The following is a 19,007-nucleotide window of genomic DNA, read 5'->3' on the forward strand; positions in this document are numbered from 1 at the left end:
CTGCGTGTATTTCACACACGTGTGGGTGACTGAATCATTTTCTTATCATTATTCATTAATATTTTTTAAAGACTTCAGGTTCTGAATACGTAACGTCTCGTCGGCTGTGTTTATGCTTGAACAGAGCAGGATCTGTGAAGAATAAAAATAAAGAAGCTATTCTGTTTAAACTTCGGAAGTGAGCCTTTGTTTCTGACCGACTCTGAAGAAGGATGGCGGAGTGCTTGTTAAATCTGCAAACCCAGCTTGACTCTTTCATGCAGGTTTTGCTCAAATCGATCGTGTATGAAGTTTCAGAAGTTTTCCGAAACAGGATTTCTGACTCTGAGGACGAGTTTCAAGACAAACTCCGCAGCGTCTCCCAGATTCTGGTGAGACGGGCCGTATTTAAAATCACACAGTGTGTGGAGGACAGTGTCGGGAGTGAAATGGCGCAGCTGAAGAAGGAAAACGAGAGCCTGAAGTGGAGATTTCAGCTGTGGGAGAAGGATTCGGGAGCAAGAGGAGATCAGGGACAGACAGATCGTGTTGGACACACGCTTCTCTGTGAAGTCACTTCAGAAATAAACGAAGAAATGTTGTCAGGTCAGTGTGGTGACTTGTATGAAGTCAGAGTGTGTGTGTGTGTTAAAAACCAGTGTATATAACTGACTCACTGGTGAGATTTTTTAAATAACAAACTTTATTTTAAAGAAAACATCTCACAATAGTGAACATTCTCATTCTCATTCTCATTATCAGTACGCATTCTAACAAAGTATCTAACAAAGTAACAAAGTATCAAACTGTCATCAAATAAACTTTCCGAAAGAGGTGAGAGTATAGTGGAGAGATGCAGAGTGACGTGGGAAAGACTTGTGTGATGTAGCAACGGGATTCTTTATTGGAAACTGAACTGTTTTGTCCGGTTACGGTGCTGAAAACACCTCGTTCACATTCAACAATTGTTCCACTGAATCAATTTGTAATCCAGCGTCATTAGGAAACACCATTTATAAATATTGTATTCACGTTGTATCGGTCTAGATTTTTTTTATTTAAACTAATGATTGTGTAAATAAAAATTATTTTGATTGGTTTAGATATTACCGTCCTCCAGGGTCTGTGTCTGTATTAACTCCTCTGGAATATTAATCCGGTGTGTCTGTATTAACCTCTCTCTCTCTAAGTGCATTGTTTATGTACTGTGCAGTAAGTGTGTGTGAATCAACCCCTCTCTCTCTCAGTGCAGTGTTAATTTACTGTAGTGTCCAGTCAGTGTCAGTATTAACCCCTCTCTCTCAGTGAAGTGTTAATGTACTGTAGTGTCCAGAAAGTGTCTGTATTAACCTCTCACTTAGTGCAGTGTTTATGTGCTGTAGTGTCCAGTCAGTGTGTCTGTATTCACCCCTCTCTCAGTGCAGTGTTAATGCATTGTAGTGTTAAGTCTGTATGTATGTATTAACCTGCCTCTCTCTGTGCAGTTTTAAACTACTGTAATGTGTGGTCAGTGTGTCTGTATTAATTCCTCTCTTTCTCAATGCAGTGTTAATGTACTGTAGTGTCCAGAAAGTGTCTGTATTAACCTCTCACTTAGTGCAGTGTTAATGTCCTGTAGTGTCCAGTCAGTGTGTTTGTATTTATCCCTCTATCTCTCTCAGTACAATGTTAATGTACTGTAGTGTCCAGTCAGTCTGTCTGCATTTACCCCCCTCTCTCTGAGCACTGTTAATGTACGGTCTGTATAAATGCCTCTGTCTCAGTGTAGTGTTAATGTACTGTAGTGTCCAGTCAGCATGTCTGTATAAACCCCTTTCAGTGCAGTGCTAATATGCTGCAGTGTCCAGTCAGTATGTATCTATTAACACCTCTCTGTCAGTGCAGTGTTAATGTACTGTTATGTCCAATCATTGTCTGTATTTACCTCTCTCTCTCAGTGTATTGTTAATGTGCTGTAGTGTCCAGTCAGTGTCTGTATTAACCCCTTTCTCTGATTGCAGTGTTAATGTACTGGAGTGTCCAGTCAGAATGTCTCTATTAACCCCCCTCTCTCTCAGTGCAGTGTTCATGTACTGGAGTGTCCAGTTTGTCCATGTCTGTATAAAGCCCTCTCTCTCACTGTAGTGTTAATGTACTGTAGTGTCCAGTCAATGTGTCTGTATAAACCCCTCTCTCTCTCAGTGCACTGTTAAAGTAAATGTAACGTGATTGTGATATTATTACAGTAGACTTACTTTTTACATGGTAGTTAGGTTTTTGACAAAGCTAAATCAGAAAACCCCCTTATTCCGCTATGTTTAAACAACCCAAATTGATTGTCAGTGTACTAGTACGCATGTGTGTAGTTTAAAGCTTTTTAGATCACATGGCCTCAGCTATCACTACTATGCTGATGATACTCAAATATACATCCATACCAAACCTGACGCTGATGTGTCTGTCTCTATTCTATTTAGTTGCATCTCCCATATAAAATCTTGGATGACTTAAAATGGCCTTTATCTTAACTGTGACAAGACTGAAGTCATGCTTATTGGCACCACCCATCAACTTTGTAAAACCAATGCTGTAACTCTATCTGTAGATAATCTTATACTTGAGCTTCAGTCTATATTGAAAAACTTAGGGATGCTATTTGACGTTTGACCCATATGTGCAGCAAAAATATTGCTCCACTACGCCCTATGTTATCACTAACTGTGGCTGAAAAGTGTTGTCTAATCTTGAATCGACTACTGTAATGCTGTACTCTCTGGGGATTCTAAATCCACATTGAACAAACTCCAGTATGTCCATAATTCGGCAGCCAGAATCCTGACCAGGTCTAGAAGAAGTGTTCACATTATTCCTATCCTGGAGTCCTTGCACTGGCTTCCTGTCAAGTTGCATGTCGACTTAACAATCCTCCTGCTCACCTATAAGGCTTTCCATGGCTTGGCACCTCAGTACCTGTCTGGTTTATCACCCTACTCCCCACGTCACAACCTTCACTCTTCTAATTGTGTTCTTCTATCTGTCCCCCAGTCTGTCTACAATCAATGGGTGACATGGCCTTCTCCTGTTATGCCCCCAAGCTCTGGAACTCTCTCCCCAAGGATATCAGAGAGTCACCTTCTCTAAACTCCTTCAAATCCAGATTCAAAACCTTCTTCTTTAGAAGACCCTTCATTGAACTGTTCTTTACCCCTCTGCTCCTACTGTATTTAGTACCACCATCTACTGTCTCCTCTAACTGTGTGTTCTCATCGTGCTTATTTTGTGTATTTTTTGTTGTTGGCATTCTGTAAAATGCTTTGAGAAGCCACCTTTAAAGGCGCTATATAAAATAAAGTTTTTTATTATTATTATAAAGATTTTGTCTTGTTCTGTGTTTACAGGCTCAGAGGCCAGTGCTCTCTCTGAGGCTGGGGAAAGGGCTCCTCTTGAACAGAAGCACATTGCGGAGGAGTGGGGCTCCAGTCTGATGCAGGAGACAGAGCTCACTGCTCCAGAAGGGAAAAAGACTCTCAGTGAGCAGCACACAGAGAGCAGACAGATTGTTGAGGTTCTGGACTCTGTGCCCATGATGAAGATGGAGTCTGAGAGTGGGACACCTGGACTCTTAGTATGTGATAATTTTACAGAGAAGATGAATAATCTGTACTCAAACAATATTACGCAAGTTTGTAATGAACTAGGCTGTTTCTCTGTACAAGAGCACAAAGAAGAACTGAGTGAGTTTAATCTTACAGAGCAGGACATGGATCCCCAGTTGATTGACCCTGCAGAGCAGCAGACTGATGTACCTGGTGAAGAGAACAATACTGAGTCACAGCACACTGAGAAGAGTCAGTACAGGGAGGAGCAACAGCAGCTCCTACAGGGCTTGATAATAATTAGGCCTTGTTCTGTTCAAGTGGAGAGACTGTCATTGCAGAGTCTCAAACAACCATATGATCCCTTAGTATCTGATGACTTTACACACAGGTTTAATAATCTGGTTACTGAGAAAATCGTTGAAAGTTTTAATGAACTGGAGAGTGTGTCTGTTCTTGGGCAAAGAGAGGAACAACTGAATGAACTGGATGGTTTTAGTCTCAGAGAGCTGGAGAGGGAGCCCCAGATGATTCACACTGCTGAGCAGCACACTGAGGGACAAGGTGGAGAAAACAAATCTCAGTTTCAGCACACAGAGCAAGATCATTCCATGGAGCATTTTCAGAGTAAGAGACCCCAGCACGATCAGAGGATGAGGAAAGATCAGTCAAGGCTTTGCTCAGATGGAGTGGACAAACTGCCATTATGGCACAGGGAGGAGCAGTGTTTCTGTCAGTCTAGCATTTCAAAACCCTACCAGCACCTTCACACAGGAGAGAGACCTTTCAGCTGCAGTCAGTGTGGGAAGAGTTTTAGTCGGTCACGTAACTTAATAAACCACCAGCGCATTCACACAGGAGAGAGACCGTTCAGCTGCAGTCAGTGTGCGAAGAGTTTTAGTCACTCGCACCACTTAAAACGACATCAGCGCATTCACACAGGAGAGAGACCTTTCAGCTGCAGTCAGTGTGGGAAGAGTTTTATTCGGTCAGGTGACTTAAAAACCCACTGGCGCATTCACACAGGAGAGAGACCATTCAGCTGCAGTCAGTGTGGGAAGAGTTTTATTCGGTCAGGTGACTTAAAAACCCACTGGCGCATTCACACAGGAGAGAGACCATTCAGCTGCAGTCAGTGTGGGAAGAGTTTTAGTCAGTCAAGTAGCTTAACAGCCCACCAGCGCATTCACACAGGAGAGAGACCATTCAGCTGCAGTCAGTGTGGGAAGAGTTTTATTCGGTCTTGTGACTTAAAAACCCACCAGCGCATTCACACAGGAGAGAGACCATTCAGCTGAAGTCAGCGAGGGAAGAGTTTTAGTCAGATAAGCCACTTGCAATCACACCAGCACATTCACATAGGAGAGTAACCATTCAGGTGCAGTTAGTGTGCGAAGAGTTTTATTCAATCACATGACTTAAAAATGCACCAGCGCATTCACACAGGAGAGAGACCATTCCGCTGCAGTTAAGAGTGGGTTTTTTTTCCAGTCTGGTGACTTAAAAACACCAATCTAGTCACCAGGTCAGTTATCAGTCAAGTAAACTAAATTGTCTTTCAGTGCAAGTAGGCATGTGACATCCGAAGAAGGCTCCACAGCCGAAACGTTTATTTTCTTCTCTTTTCAGCATGGAACAAACCTTTACTTGTTCCTAAAATATCTATTAGTCACAGTCACTTTGTACTCACCCACTTTTGAGTTCATCTGGTCAATTAAATTATGACTATACTCTTATTTACGGTTGACTAAAATAGAAATAGCTCTTGTCACAGAGTTTAATTTATGTGTATAATAAAATGTTTTTAGTTTTATTCAATTTTAAAATGAATTAGGTCTAAATTGAATAAATTTCAATTGAATTGAATTCCTTATAGTTTTGGAATGTTAATTTTAGTCCTGTTTAATTTTCCAATTAAAACTGTTCTCATTGGATAAGCTTGTAATTGTGTAACAGCTTTTAACTTACCATGTTATGCACAGAATGTGTTGTAGCGGCAATGCTTGTTAATAAGACAGAATTAAGCGTTGATATGCTTTCCTAAAGGAGGCCCCATCTCACCCTCCATCTCTGTGGTGCAGCCACAGAGAAAGTATTCATGCAGGCTGATTTAAGATGTTTTCTTTTGATAAGGAACAAGCTCCCAGACGGGGATGCACTTAGCTAAGCCTGGCTATCATTATCAATGGTCATCCATTGGCGCCTATCAGTCTAGGGAGTGCCGAATGGACATCTGGACTGCATTCCTAAGTGCCAAGAGTAAGTGACTTATATCTCATCTTGACCAACCAATCAGGGACTGGCAGGGCGTGGTAATACCACGTGGGTCTCCAATGCCCGCCAAACTCTCAACCAATCAGCACACATCTGGGTCTTGGTCAAAAAGGGAGCGCAAGCTCAGATCGGGGCTCTCCTTGGCCATTTTCGCGCATCCTCAGAGACAATCACGTGACAACTGCTGTTGTCTGCAAAAGGACTTGGACTTTGTTCTAAGCGCGAGGCCGAGGATCCTGTACGTACTCAGAATTCTACCAACGTGAATGCTCCGCTTGATCAACGGCAGCCTACAGTTGGACCCTCGTCGACAACCTGAATAGCTTATTCAGAAGCAGCGCTGGACCGGGAACGAACCAGCTTCTTCCCAGGCAAAAGAGTGACTTGTGAGGACTCGCGGTCACACTCTGTGCATAGAGACTTTCTACTAGCCAGCTGGACTGCTGGTAGATCTCCTCGAAGCAACGACTGCCCTGCACGCCGCAGTCAGATTCCTCCGCCCGTCCTACTCCGAGCTGTACCTTAACTGGTTGGCCGGTAGCCAGAGGACGCCGGGACAACGCCCATTGGACAACCGCTGGAACAGAGGCTGCAACAGAGCCTGTCAGCTGGTTTGGTGTTCGTGCCGGGAAATTCCAAATCCATACACAGTGGATAAGTAAACCCCATGTTCTACATTGCGTCTCGAGAATTCAATTGTACCTCAACACAAGTTGTTATCAATTTAATTCATGAGTAATGTATTTACTTCCGAGTTTAGAGTAACAGTGGGTAATAACACTGATTAGCGATTTGGTAACCGAACGATATATATTGACATATATTCTCTGTTGTGTATCTCTTTGTGTTTGCATCTCTTCGAGATTATATACCTTGTATATTGATAACCCTCACAGTAAGGTCTGCCGTATCCAGGCAGACTAGTATATGTTTGGTGCACAGTTTATATTAATAAATGTATCTCGTGTATTGAACCCGTGTGTTGTTAGTTGCGTTGTTAGTTGTTCTGAAGATTGATTTTCTAAAAGCCCCAAGGAACAACCTTGTGATTACTGCTACAATTAATAATTGTCTCAGTAAACCCATCAAACCACTACAGTGTATAAAACAGATTAAGATCCTTAACTGTCACTCTTAAGGAAAAAAAAGTCACACATCTGATTAAATTCTACAAACAATAGCTCAAAGTCTTTGTTGCACAATCTAAAGTGTATTTTCCCCAGAGAGGATATATATAAAATACAACAAATATTTATACAATAAAGGGTAAATAATAAAGAACAAGATATCGTATGAATTAGTAATAATTCTATAATAGTCTTTTTTTTCAATGCAACTGTTTTTTAAACAAGACAAGCAGTGTATACAGTGCCTTCAGAAAGTATTCATGCCCCATTGTTTATAATGTTAAAATGAAATTAAATATTTATAGTTCTGAAGTCATCTATTAAATAAAAATGGAAAATTACTTAATTGATAAGTATTCACTCCCTTTGTTTTAACAACCTAATTTGGGTAAATTATCTTGAGAGGTCACACTAAATTATGTTAACAAGGTACACCTGTGTTCCTTTCAAGTTCACCGGTGTTCACTTGCTCGATAAATTGCACAATAAATATCACAGACTGTGAGGTCTCACAACTAAAACAGCAGATCAGATCAGTCCTGCTGTCATGAGGACCAAGGAGCTGCCTGTGGAGCTTTGAGATAAAGTTGTTAGGAGGAGAAAAGCTGGAGAAGGTTATAAAAAGATTGGCAAAGCTTTGAATCTTCCTAGGAGCCCCGTGAAGTCCATTGTAACTGAAGTGGGACATGTGTATATATCTCACTTATCCAGCATCACAGTATCACCACTTAAGCACACTGTGAGAGGTGTTGATGGGGTCTGTTAATCTAGTCTCAAACAAAAGTTAAACTAAGATGCCATAAAGCTGACCTGCTTTAGCAGCCCCAGTGGCTTAATGCTACATAATAAAAAACAGGAACAACACCCACAAACAGGATAAACCAGACCAATGTCTGCTATATATCAAAGGACAGAACCTAGAGCACAACAGAGTAGGACAAGCAGTAATTACATATCAAAGAACAGGACAAGCACTCAGATTGTGAATCAAACTTTCTTCTGACTGTATATAAGAACTGGGAAACCCTTGCAGTTTGTCTGTTCTGTGGGGCAGACCCAGCACGCATTGTCAGACTTATTGAGCTCAATAAAACTGAATCTGCACAAGACCGTGTCCTGCTCCTCTGATGAAGAATTTCCCACAATAGTTGGCGTAGTCGACAGGATTCTCCAAGTCTCCGGTAATTCCCAGACAGCACACAGGGTGAGTATATTTTTTATGTTACCACACAATTAGGTTACCGAAAAGGAAGGACCGGAAACATACGGAGAATATAAAGAATCATTTATAGGGACAAGAGTAAGGACACGTCTCTGTGAGATTCAGGGCAAAATCCCTAAACCGAGACAAGACACGATTCCTCTGAGCTTGGTTTTGAAACCAAGACAAGACGTGGTTCCTCTGAGTTTGGGGCAGGTCTCTAAACCAGGACGCTTTCCCCCTGGGGCGAGTCAAAGTCCCTAAACAGAACAAGGTGAGCTGAGTGACGGTATTGTGCCAGCAAGATTCCCTCTGAGTCCAGACAGGCACCCCTAAGGAAGCTAAGGTTAATAATATTATTAAGATTATATTATTAATAATATAAGTATAGACCAGTTGTGCTAGCAGTTTAATCACCAGTGACTGCTGAACTGAGTGTTAAGTGAGGAGTTGGCCCTGTACACTAACACCAGACTCATATTCACTGACTGCTTCACAAGGGTACTTGTAAGTGATAAATCTGGAGATGGTATCTAGTCCAGATAAAAAATCTAAGGGTCGTGGGTTGGAGCTCGACCTTGGGCAAGGTGTATTTTCTGAGTGAAAGAAAGCTCCCCTTCATCCTTGACCAATTTACATTTTATTGGTACCTACCACAAATCGATAATCAAGGTCCATCTGAACATTATCTAAAAGCAAATGTCTTTCCGTGTTTGAGTATCTAAATTACGGAAGCCAATGCTGCCATCAAGGAAAAAATCCTGAGTTATGTAGTTTTGAGACTCTAAATATCAGACTTTCAGTTTGAAGTGGTACAATGGATTCCAGGGCACATTAGTTCTTTATTCAGGATATATATGAGTGTGCTAATGGTTAAAACTGTGTTTACATGAGGTACAAACGGTAACCTTTTCATTCCGAGAAGAAAGTCAGTCTGTGCGTATTTCTCAGCGTGCGCATTGTCAGGAACACTAAACCCACAGTGACAGCAAACCTATCGATAGCCTGTAGGTACTGCCATTGCAAATGTAACAGGTTGTTCATACACACATATGATATCGTTGCTATCTCGTAATTAGGAGATCATTTGGTATTTCTTAATTAAGAGAACTCTTAATTAGAAACTCCTTGGTGGCAACAATACGCTTCCGCAATAAATCATAGACTCTTCTTTCAAAATAGCTGCACCAGGCACTTGGACACAGATAAACACAGGGATTTAAAATTCAGGAATATGAATGGTCAATTGCTTACAGTTGGGTTTTTTATGTTTCGTATTTAGCGATTTGTGTATCAATCTTTTAACAATTCATTAAAATGCTAACAATATGTAAAATAAAAACAACAGCACCGTTAAATGCTGGGGAGACGGGTAGTTTTTTTTTTACAATCAGATTCCAATCTCTAATGCTGTATGTGAGAGCTTAGGTAACTTTCCTTTTCTCACATTTTCTGACGACTATTCCAAAGGGGCACCCTGTCAACTCCTAATACTTTTTAAAAGTCTGCCTGCATGTTTGATTATTGTCATTTTATTTAGAAAAAGTTCAATATTGATCATAACTAAAGAAAATTATGATCATGAATAAAAAAAGGGGCTAAAGATATGAGTCGCTCTTGAATCAGAGCTGGGTGACACGGGCTTCTGTTCTGATATAGTTGTACGAGAAGCAGGAGGAATCGCTTCTCTCCTATGGAGCATGAGCTGAATCAGGAGTGAGACATTTCCTATTCTCGTGCATATGTCAACGTTTGACCTACATCGTAAAACTAAAACTAAATTAAAAACTAACATTAAGTTGTCAGAGACATTCATTTATATACGAACAAGAGACAAAGTAATAATTCTACATTAACTTGTCCTACACTGATCAGACTAATTGAAATGTATGGATGCCCGTTTCCGCCAGGGAGTAAAAAAAAACGCGTTATGGTATCTCAGGATTCCGACTTTATATCTCAGAATTGCAAATTAAAAACTCAGAATTACTAGTTTATATCTCGTAATTGTGACTTTATATCTCACATTCGCAATTTCGAAATTTCATTGTCTGTCCTTTCGTTATTGTAACGGATTCGGGTTCTAAGGGCTTGTGCCCTCGCCACTCCCACCCTAGTTCGTGCCTCACTGCATTGGCTCGAACCCAGGTCTTGACAGCTGAGCTTAAGAAGACTTTCTTTAGCCCCGGTGGCTCATCCCTGTTATGCGCAGGGGAGAGCGGTGCCGTCACCACACTGCAACCAGATCGTACAACCTGTATGTCGCAAAGGAACAAGTAATAGGTTTATTCCATCCTGAAAAAAAAGAAAGAAAACACAACGATCATAGGATCTATAGGCATGAAGACTTGATAAAAATCAAATTAATTACACTAATTTTCATGGAATCCCATTTCTGCCGTGAGGCTTCCATAGTACTCGGATGGAATAGTGGCCGGTGGGCTTTTTAAAAAAAAATATTGAAACACCAGAAATACAAAAACGGAGACAGAATATGAAATAAGATACAGAAATAGACACTTCACATCCAGAGGAATTCAGAATTATTAAATCTGAAACTTATACTTTTTACATATTTCCATTGTATGTCCTTTTTTACTTAAAAAAGAAGGTCTTCTTTAGCTCAGCTACAAGGCCTGGGTTCGAGCCAATACAGTGAGGCACGAAGTAGGGTGGGAGCGGCGAGGGCACAAGAATCCGTTACAGTAACAAAAGGACAGACAATGAAATATGGGCTATTTCGAAGTCGCAAATGTGAGATTCTACGTCACAATTCTGAGATACCATAGTGCGTTTTTTTTTTACTCCCTGGCGGAAACGGGCTTCCATTGGTTCTCAGTGCTGCGAAGCAAAAGCAATCTCTGGAAAATCAGACAAATTATTATCAGATCATGTCAAAAGCTGATCAGTATTTCTTTACTGGGAAGCAAAGAAATGCATGTATTACCCATTTTAATATGACATGCAATTACACATGAAAAATAGTAAATTTATTTTCATTGCAGTACGTGTTGATAGAACAGCCCCCTCGTGGACGGACTTGTCACATGTTCCGTACTCCGTCTGACAGCGAGTTTAACACACTTTCCTCGGAAATTAGAAACTAATTGAACAATAAATTAATCTGAGCAAATTTTACACGTGCTAAGCTGCAGCGGCCACTCGTAGTCCATCTTCAACCCCCTCAGCGTTGCGGGCAGCTGCTCCTGCGGCGGCTGGATCTTCCGGCTCCGGCTCGCAGTTGCAGCTCATGAGCGCATGGAGGCAGTCCGGGCACTTGGCAGCGGTGCAGATCCTTGGCGATGTGCCCCGAGTCCAGGCAGACATGACACACCCTTTGTTGCTGGTCGTGGAGGACCCTGAAGTACTGGTCCCCCTCTGCCGTGGCGAAGCGGGTGCTGTACGGCAACGAGGCTACATGCTCGGGAAAGTGAATCCGAACAAACCTCGTGCCATCAGCAATGGTGGTCCCAAGGTAGTGGTGCATCCTGATGTCCGAAATCACTCTCACCCCCCAGCTACTCAGCTTCTCCTTGATAGTCTCGTCTGAGATATATGCTGGGAGGTGGAGGAAGGACACCACTACCTCCTTCGGCTCCAGCCAGCGGCAGTAGCAGGGTGTGCCCTGCACATGCAGCCCCACAGCCACTGCGTCCGCATGTTCTTTTGAGTCCAGAGTCAGTTCAAACTCTTTTGGCGTCCGGGGGCAGCAGGCAAAAAGAGAGCCCTCCCAACAGACGCCGTGCACTGCTGCGATAATAGCAGATGGTTTCTCCACGCCGCTCACATCCACCACAACAGTATGCGCCCTTGCAAAAACCCGCCGGGGGGATCGGTCTGAATTCCTCATCCTTCTCTTTCCTACACCACTCTCCTCCTCCACTACAATAACATTCTCTGCCTCCATGTTTTTTCCTTCCATTAAAACACAAACAGGACTCAGAAAGCAACAAAAAAGCAACAACAAAAAACCAAAAGTCTCTCCCCTCCCCAAACAGCACTAGGCTGAAGGGGAGGGCTTCAAAAATCAACCAAAAAACCACAAAAATTCACAAAAAACAAAGTCTTACTTGAGACAAACAAATCCTCTATTCCTCTCCTTCTTCCTGCTCTCACGCTGACCACGCCCCCTGTGACATCAGAGGGCCTGCTCAAGGGGGTGTGGCCATAAGCGAGAGCAGGGCTCACTGGCACCCTTCTTATAGAGAGGACAGCTCCGTCACCTCTTTTACGACGCTGCTTTTTTTCCCTTGCGTTTTTCTCTTCTTCCCACGTTCTCTCTCTTCACTGCCTTAGTCCCCACTCTATTTCACTTCAGCCTTTCACTCTTGCTTCCTTCCAATGAGGATGGAGCTGCGGGAGAAAGGGCGCTATAGAAGATCGCTGTGGAGAGCTGCTGCTGTGCTTTGACATCTGAGCTCTGTGGAAAATGATCTCAATACAATTCTGAAAAACGCGACTCCCAGAACGCCAGCCGAACAGGTCTCCACAGCCGAAGCGCTGTGTCTCTTTTCAGCTGGCGATAAACCTTTCCTCGATCCTTTGCGGACTTGTAACACTGTTCATGATCAGAATAAAAAACGCTCACGCTTATACACAAGCACCCGTGTCTCACCAAAGCTGACAAAGTAACACACGGAAAAGCCGCACTGCACGTGTGAACAGGGGAATGAGCGAGCGAGTGGGGATATGGCGCCTCCTGCGCTTAAAAGCTTACAGCACCTGGTATTCCCAGGCAGTCTCCCATCCAAGTACTAACCAGGCCCATCCCTGTTTAGCTTCAGAGATCAGACGAGATCAGGCATGCTCAAGGGGGTGTGGCCACAAGTGAGAGCAGGGTTCACTGGCACCCTTCTTATAGAGAGGACAGCTCCGTCGCCTCTTTTACGATGCTGCTTTTTTTCCCCTTGCGTTTTTCTCTTCTTCCCACGTTCTCTCTCTTCACTGCCTTAGTCCCCGCTCTATTTCACTTCAGCCTTTCACTCTTGCTTCCTTCGAATGAGGACGGAGCTGCGGGAGAAAGGGCGCTATAGAGGATCGCTGTGGAGAGGTGCTGCTGTGCTTTGACATCTGAGCTCTGTGGAAAACGATCTCAATACAATTCTAAAAAACACGACTCCCAGAACGCCAGCCGAACAGGTCTCCACAGCCGAAGCGCTGTGTCTCTTTTCAGCTGGCGATAAACCTTACCTCGATCCTTTGCGGACTTGTAAAACTGTTCATGATCAGAATAAAAAACGCTCATGGTAATACACAAGCACCCGTGTCTCGCCAAAGCTGACAAATAAACAGACGGAAAAGCCGCACTGCACGTGTGAACAGGGGAATGAGCAAGCGAGCGGGGATAGGGCTCCTCCTGCGCTTAAAAGCTTACAGCACCTGGTATTCCCAGGCAGTCTTCCATCCAAGTACTAACCAGGCCCATCACTGCTTAGCTTCCGAGATCAGACGAGATCAGGCGTGCTCAAGGGGGTGTGACCACAAGCAAGAGCAGGCTTCACTGGCACCCTTCTTATAGAGAGGACAGCTCCGTCACCTCGACGATTAATAACCACAATAACGACCAACCACCAAAAACAACCATATAAACATAATACCAACCAAAAACAATCGTTTTATTGTAAGTTGTAAGTATTAAAGTAATCGTTTTTATTTTTAAATAAATTTTAGCAAAGTCATGTATTTTAAAAATCTTAAAATTTCTATATTTATGTCTTTATTTAGTGGTTTCATTAGTCACAAAGGCTAAACTTTCTTGGAAAAATGTATTTTATGCAAACCATGTTTGCTATTAATTCATTTAGGGCTAGAATATGTTCATTGTCTTCCAATGAAAGAAGGGTTCCTTTCGCCGTAGTCGAGTTGCCATTAGAAGCTTGCCACGCCCGGACTGTTACACCAACGCATTAATGTTAAAGCGATTTCATTGAGGATCCTAGCTTTCTTAACTAGTAAGTACTGTACTTACTGGGTTTTTGAAGGGGGGAGGTGTCTTTCGCTTGAAATCTTGCCCCCTTCTACTTTGAAAATACCTGTGAAACCGGTTTAATTCGTCACAGCCAGCGCTTTGAGGAGCCACCTTTAAAGGCGCAATACTGTATACAATAAAGTTCATTATTATTACTATTGTTAATTTGCTGGACAGAGAGGTGAACATTATTACACAGAAGACAAACATAGCAATTTACGTTGCATTGTGCATTGTGCTGCTGCAATACAGTTTTAAATAATTAAAAGTCTAAACAGTATCAGCTTTATTTATGGGTTTTAAATAAAGGCGATTTAAACGCGATTTAAATCAATATAAATGTTTATATTGTAACACATAGGTGACTATTCATTGTTATTAAAATGACTTAAATTCGATCATGTTGAAGTTTTATTTAATCTCTGAGCCATACTGATTCTTATGGAAGCCAGTTTCCGCCAGGGAGTGAAAAAAAAACACACTATGGTATTCTCTCCAATGCAGTGCAGTTAAAAACATATCTCTGATGCTGTTCCTAAATGAATATCGTTTATGACCATCAGACGCTTTATGCTCCTTTTCTTTTTTCCAGAGGATTGAACAGGGAGAGGCATTTCATGATGTACTTTTCACTGATGAAACAACAGTGGCTCTGGAACAGTTTTCAACCATGTCGTTTTATAAAAAGGGAAGATATGTGAACAAGCAAAACCCAAAACAAAAATGTATGCCATACGGCGTACGCGTTACTGAAGCTAAAAGTTTAGCCTTTGTCACTAATGTAACCACTAAATAAAGACATATAGAAATCCCTACGTTACAGACTGTATATGGCTGGTATTGGTAGTTTAAAGAAAAAATACACGCCAGTATTCCACTTTCTCCCTAAACATTTTAAGCATCAGAGTCTTACAATGCTCTCATTTGTTCTCAAGTGTAAAAAGAGGTGATAATTCTTAATAATTCCATTTCGCATTAACTAACCTCTTCAGTTTATTCCGCCAGACAGTACATGGATATAATTATATCATTATTAATTTTTTTAGATACGCAATTCCATATTATATTCCCTGTTAATCAAATTCTAAAAGTATGCATTTGTTAGATAACAAGCGAATTCACAGAAAAGGTTAAAAGACAATCACTTTTCACAAAGTATATAATCCTAATATGGTCAGAAGGAGCATGTAAAAACGTTTCCCAAATAACAACATGTAAGACTTTGATGCTTAAAATGTTTAGGGAGAAATGGAATACTGGTGTGTATTTTTTCTTTAAACTACCAAGACCAGCAATATACAGTACAGTTTACATACAGTAATATGTTTATGTTCCTAAATTAATATCGTTTATGAGCATGTGAAAGGCATGGTGAATCGGAGATTCTCAAGAATTACTTTGTATGATTGGAAACGAATGCGTGATCGGATCAACTAAATGCTGTGGTGTTACTTTTTGTCAATGAAAAAATAAACTCTTTTCGTTTACAAAGACGGTTACAAAGAATGTGGACCAGGGTAATACTTTGAGCTTACAGCTTGTCCAAGGTCATTCATTATTAATACTATTAGTAATATCTTCGGTAAAGACTTTGATGCATAAAATATTCCTGCATAATTAAAATATTTATGATAAAGGTGGTAGGTTGTGGTACTTTTGTCCAAAAGAACAATCTTGCTTTTATAAAATATACCGCCTTTTTAATGTTTAATGATTAACATGCTGTAATACACTGTTTAAATTTAAAAGTCTAAAGAGTATACAATTTAAATTCTTAATTGAATAAAGATTGTCCCTCAGCAGTGATCGGGATTCGAAACCGACGTTTTCTGGTGACAGCTCAAATGCTGTACAGGAGAGGTTAACCTTTATTAGCTCCACCTGGCGGTTTTACAAGGTGATTCTGGATGCTATTAACATAATCTAAGTTGCATACGGTATGATGCGGTGTACTGCGACACGCCCACCTTGTTACACTGCAGCATACCCCGCTTGTTTTGAATGGCTGCATCTGTTAATGCAGTTATTAATATTGTCGAAATTACCGTTGCAATTCAATGTTAATTATACATTGCGGCAATGTATATAGCTGTTTTTTCGCTATTATATATATGTATATTGGACGAATCACTGCCCACTGGGTTGTTTTTGTCTTATAAAGACTCTGTTCTTTTATTCCGTGTAAGAAAGGAATAAGTTATTAAAACTTTCCACACTTTCAACAAAACATATTTGTCCACGTTCTAACGAAGTCAAGCATGTACCTGTGTGCATTGACAGTGCATGTCTCAAAAGGACATTAAATAACAAAATGACCTTTTTGTTGTTATTCTTGTGGTTGCAGCTGTTTCTTTCTTTTACGTTCTCCAGCAACATTTACAGGCCGGGTTTTATCAATTGACTTGTACAGAACAAGTGCCATGTTCAGAGGGTCATATTTAAAAAATGGTACAGTAAAATTTCTTGTACTTCAGGCTTTGGCAGTCTGTCACATTGTCTCTCACACCTCGGTGTCAGAATTGTGAGACGATTTTGTAATCAGGATAGAGGGCCATAGCAATACAGTAGAAAGTGCAATCACCCTTTCCCAGTGTAAATGTGTGTTATTGTGAGCTTTTTAAATTGGTTTGCGCTTTTCTGAAATATATTCCATACAAACAATACAATCTGCACAGTCGCTATTTATCTGGATATTCCCTTCCACTGAAGATGACTACAGTATTCTATCCGGATTAGTACTGACTGAAAGGCGAAAGACGACATAATATCACAGCAGCAGCATTTAAGGTGGAACGAAAAAACGCGAATAGGAAACTGGCGATTAAGAACTTCAGCCTCGTAATCTTCTTTATAGTCAATAAATGAATATGGTATTTGCATGGGGTAATATAATTGCAAATATTTTTCAATATATTACTAAATTATACAGTATTATTTACGAAATAATAATTCAATTTAAACTGAAACGAGGTTACATAAAACGCATTTTTTCTCCGTGTCACTAACGGGCTTCCGTACAGGCTTTCAGTTGAAAAAAGCTACAATGTTAGCGTTAAATACAACACCTGTTGACGCTGCCAGCACGATCTGTATCATGTGTTGGTCATTAACAGACGGTAAGTTTGATCAAGGTCTTAAATTTAAATGCAGTGTGCTCTTTCTTTACTTAATGTCTTTCGAAGTTAAATGCCATTTCGAAAACTGTTATCAGTAATAACTTTTACTTTATTTGCTTTTAGGATCGAGTAAAGTCGTGAAATTAGTTTGCAAGATTTTCTGTACAGTGGATAGCTTGTTTTACTACTCTATTTTGCAACGTTATGTAACTTAGCTAAATACAGTGTTTGCTACTGAACGAGATATTTTTCTATTGAACGTCGTCGCATAGATAACAGTCCATCACGTTTTCACAACGTTATATAGATAGTTTCGCTTTGTCCTTCCGTGTATTTGTCTCAACAGAAAAATTAAACATCTGATAGTATACAATAAATGCTTAACAAATTATAAGTTAGTGCAGGCCGGAGCATTATCGAGCGTGGAAGCTTTACATTACATAACGATCAAGTAATAGGTTTATTCCATGCTGAAAAAAAGAAGAAAGAGAACACAACGTTTCGGCCGTGGAGCCTTCTTCAGGTGTGAGAGAGACAGGGCAGTAGGCAAAGGTAAAGTAGTAGGAGAACAAAGGTTGGGAGCTTTTACCGCAGGATCCGTCTCAGAGCACATTTTGCCGACAATTCCTCTTCACAGGCAGCTGATAACAACCCGGTTATTGATGTCATTAACAACATTAATCCCAAACAGAGCTGTTGGACTCCCTCCTCTGGCCGTTTTCCACCAGTTGATTATTTCATCAACCAATGCACTAATCAAGCTCCCAAGGCACTCTCTATACCCAGTAAACATAGGTCTAACCTCACCCAAGGAGAAAATCAGGCGCTCCAGTCTCTCCGCAACAGGGATGATATCGTCATCAAACCAGCGGACAAAGGAGGCGCTGTTGTGGTGTGGCGTAAGGATCTATACATCTCTGAAGCCTCTAGACAACTAACTGACACTTCTGCCTACCTCCCTCTCCAACAGGACCCTACCACTGACTACCAAAAGGAAGTGGTATCCACCATTTCTCTTCTTATCAGCAGTAGTGAGCTCCCCCAGGAGGCAAACCGGCTCATCATGGAACATCCACAGGTATCTCAATTTTACCTCCTCCCCAAAATCCACAAACCGGACACCCCTGGACGCCCCATCGTATCAGCATGTAACTGTCCAACTACTTACATCTCAGCCTTTCTCGACAGCCTCATGAGACCGCTGGTTGAAGATCTTCCCTCATACATCAAAGACACCAACCACGCGCTCCAACTTTTTAATGATTTCCAATTTCAGGGTACCGAATGCTACATTTTTACCATGGACATCACATCTCTGTACACCGTCATTCCCCATAATGACGGCCTTACAGCACTCAAGCACATGCTGGACAAACGCACAGTGCTTGATCCACCCACCCACACCCTGGTACGCCTTGCAGAATTGATCCTCACACTGAACGCATTCTCTTTCAATAATCTTTTTTACCAACAGGTCAGTGGAGTTGCCATGGGCACCAGAATGGGACCCAGCTATGCCAACATTTTTGTCGGCTGGGTAGAAGAACGCTTCTTCGCTTCCTACACTGGCTATGTCCCTGACCTCTACAAACGATATATTGATGACTGCGTCGGTGCCGCCACATGCTCCAACGATCAGCTTGAGTTCTTCCTGCACCATTTCACCAACTTCCACCCGTCCCTCAAATATACGATTAACATATCTTCCACTACTCTTCCGTTTCTAGACATCCACTTGTCTATCAACTACCCCCGACTGTCCACTTC

General features: G+C 41.5%; 3 pseudogenes; 1 reads left to right on the forward strand and 2 right to left on the reverse strand.

The window, feature by feature from the left end:
* The first annotated feature begins 212 nt into the window (after positions 1 to 212).
* LOC148827853 (uncharacterized) lies at positions 213 to 5,152 on the forward strand (annotated as a pseudogene).
* Positions 5,153 to 12,866: 7,714 nt separating this feature from the next.
* Positions 12,867 to 12,985, reverse strand: LOC148827854 (5S ribosomal RNA; annotated as a pseudogene).
* A 538-nt stretch (positions 12,986 to 13,523) lies between these two features.
* On the reverse strand, positions 13,524 to 13,642 carry LOC148827855 (5S ribosomal RNA; annotated as a pseudogene).
* Between the last annotated feature and the right edge of the window lie 5,365 nt (positions 13,643 to 19,007).

This window comes from Atractosteus spatula, chromosome 10, assembly GCF_055471065.1.
Source record: "Atractosteus spatula isolate fAtrSpa1 chromosome 10, fAtrSpa1.hap1, whole genome shotgun sequence".
NCBI classification, from domain to species: domain Eukaryota; kingdom Metazoa; phylum Chordata; class Actinopteri; order Semionotiformes; family Lepisosteidae; genus Atractosteus; species Atractosteus spatula.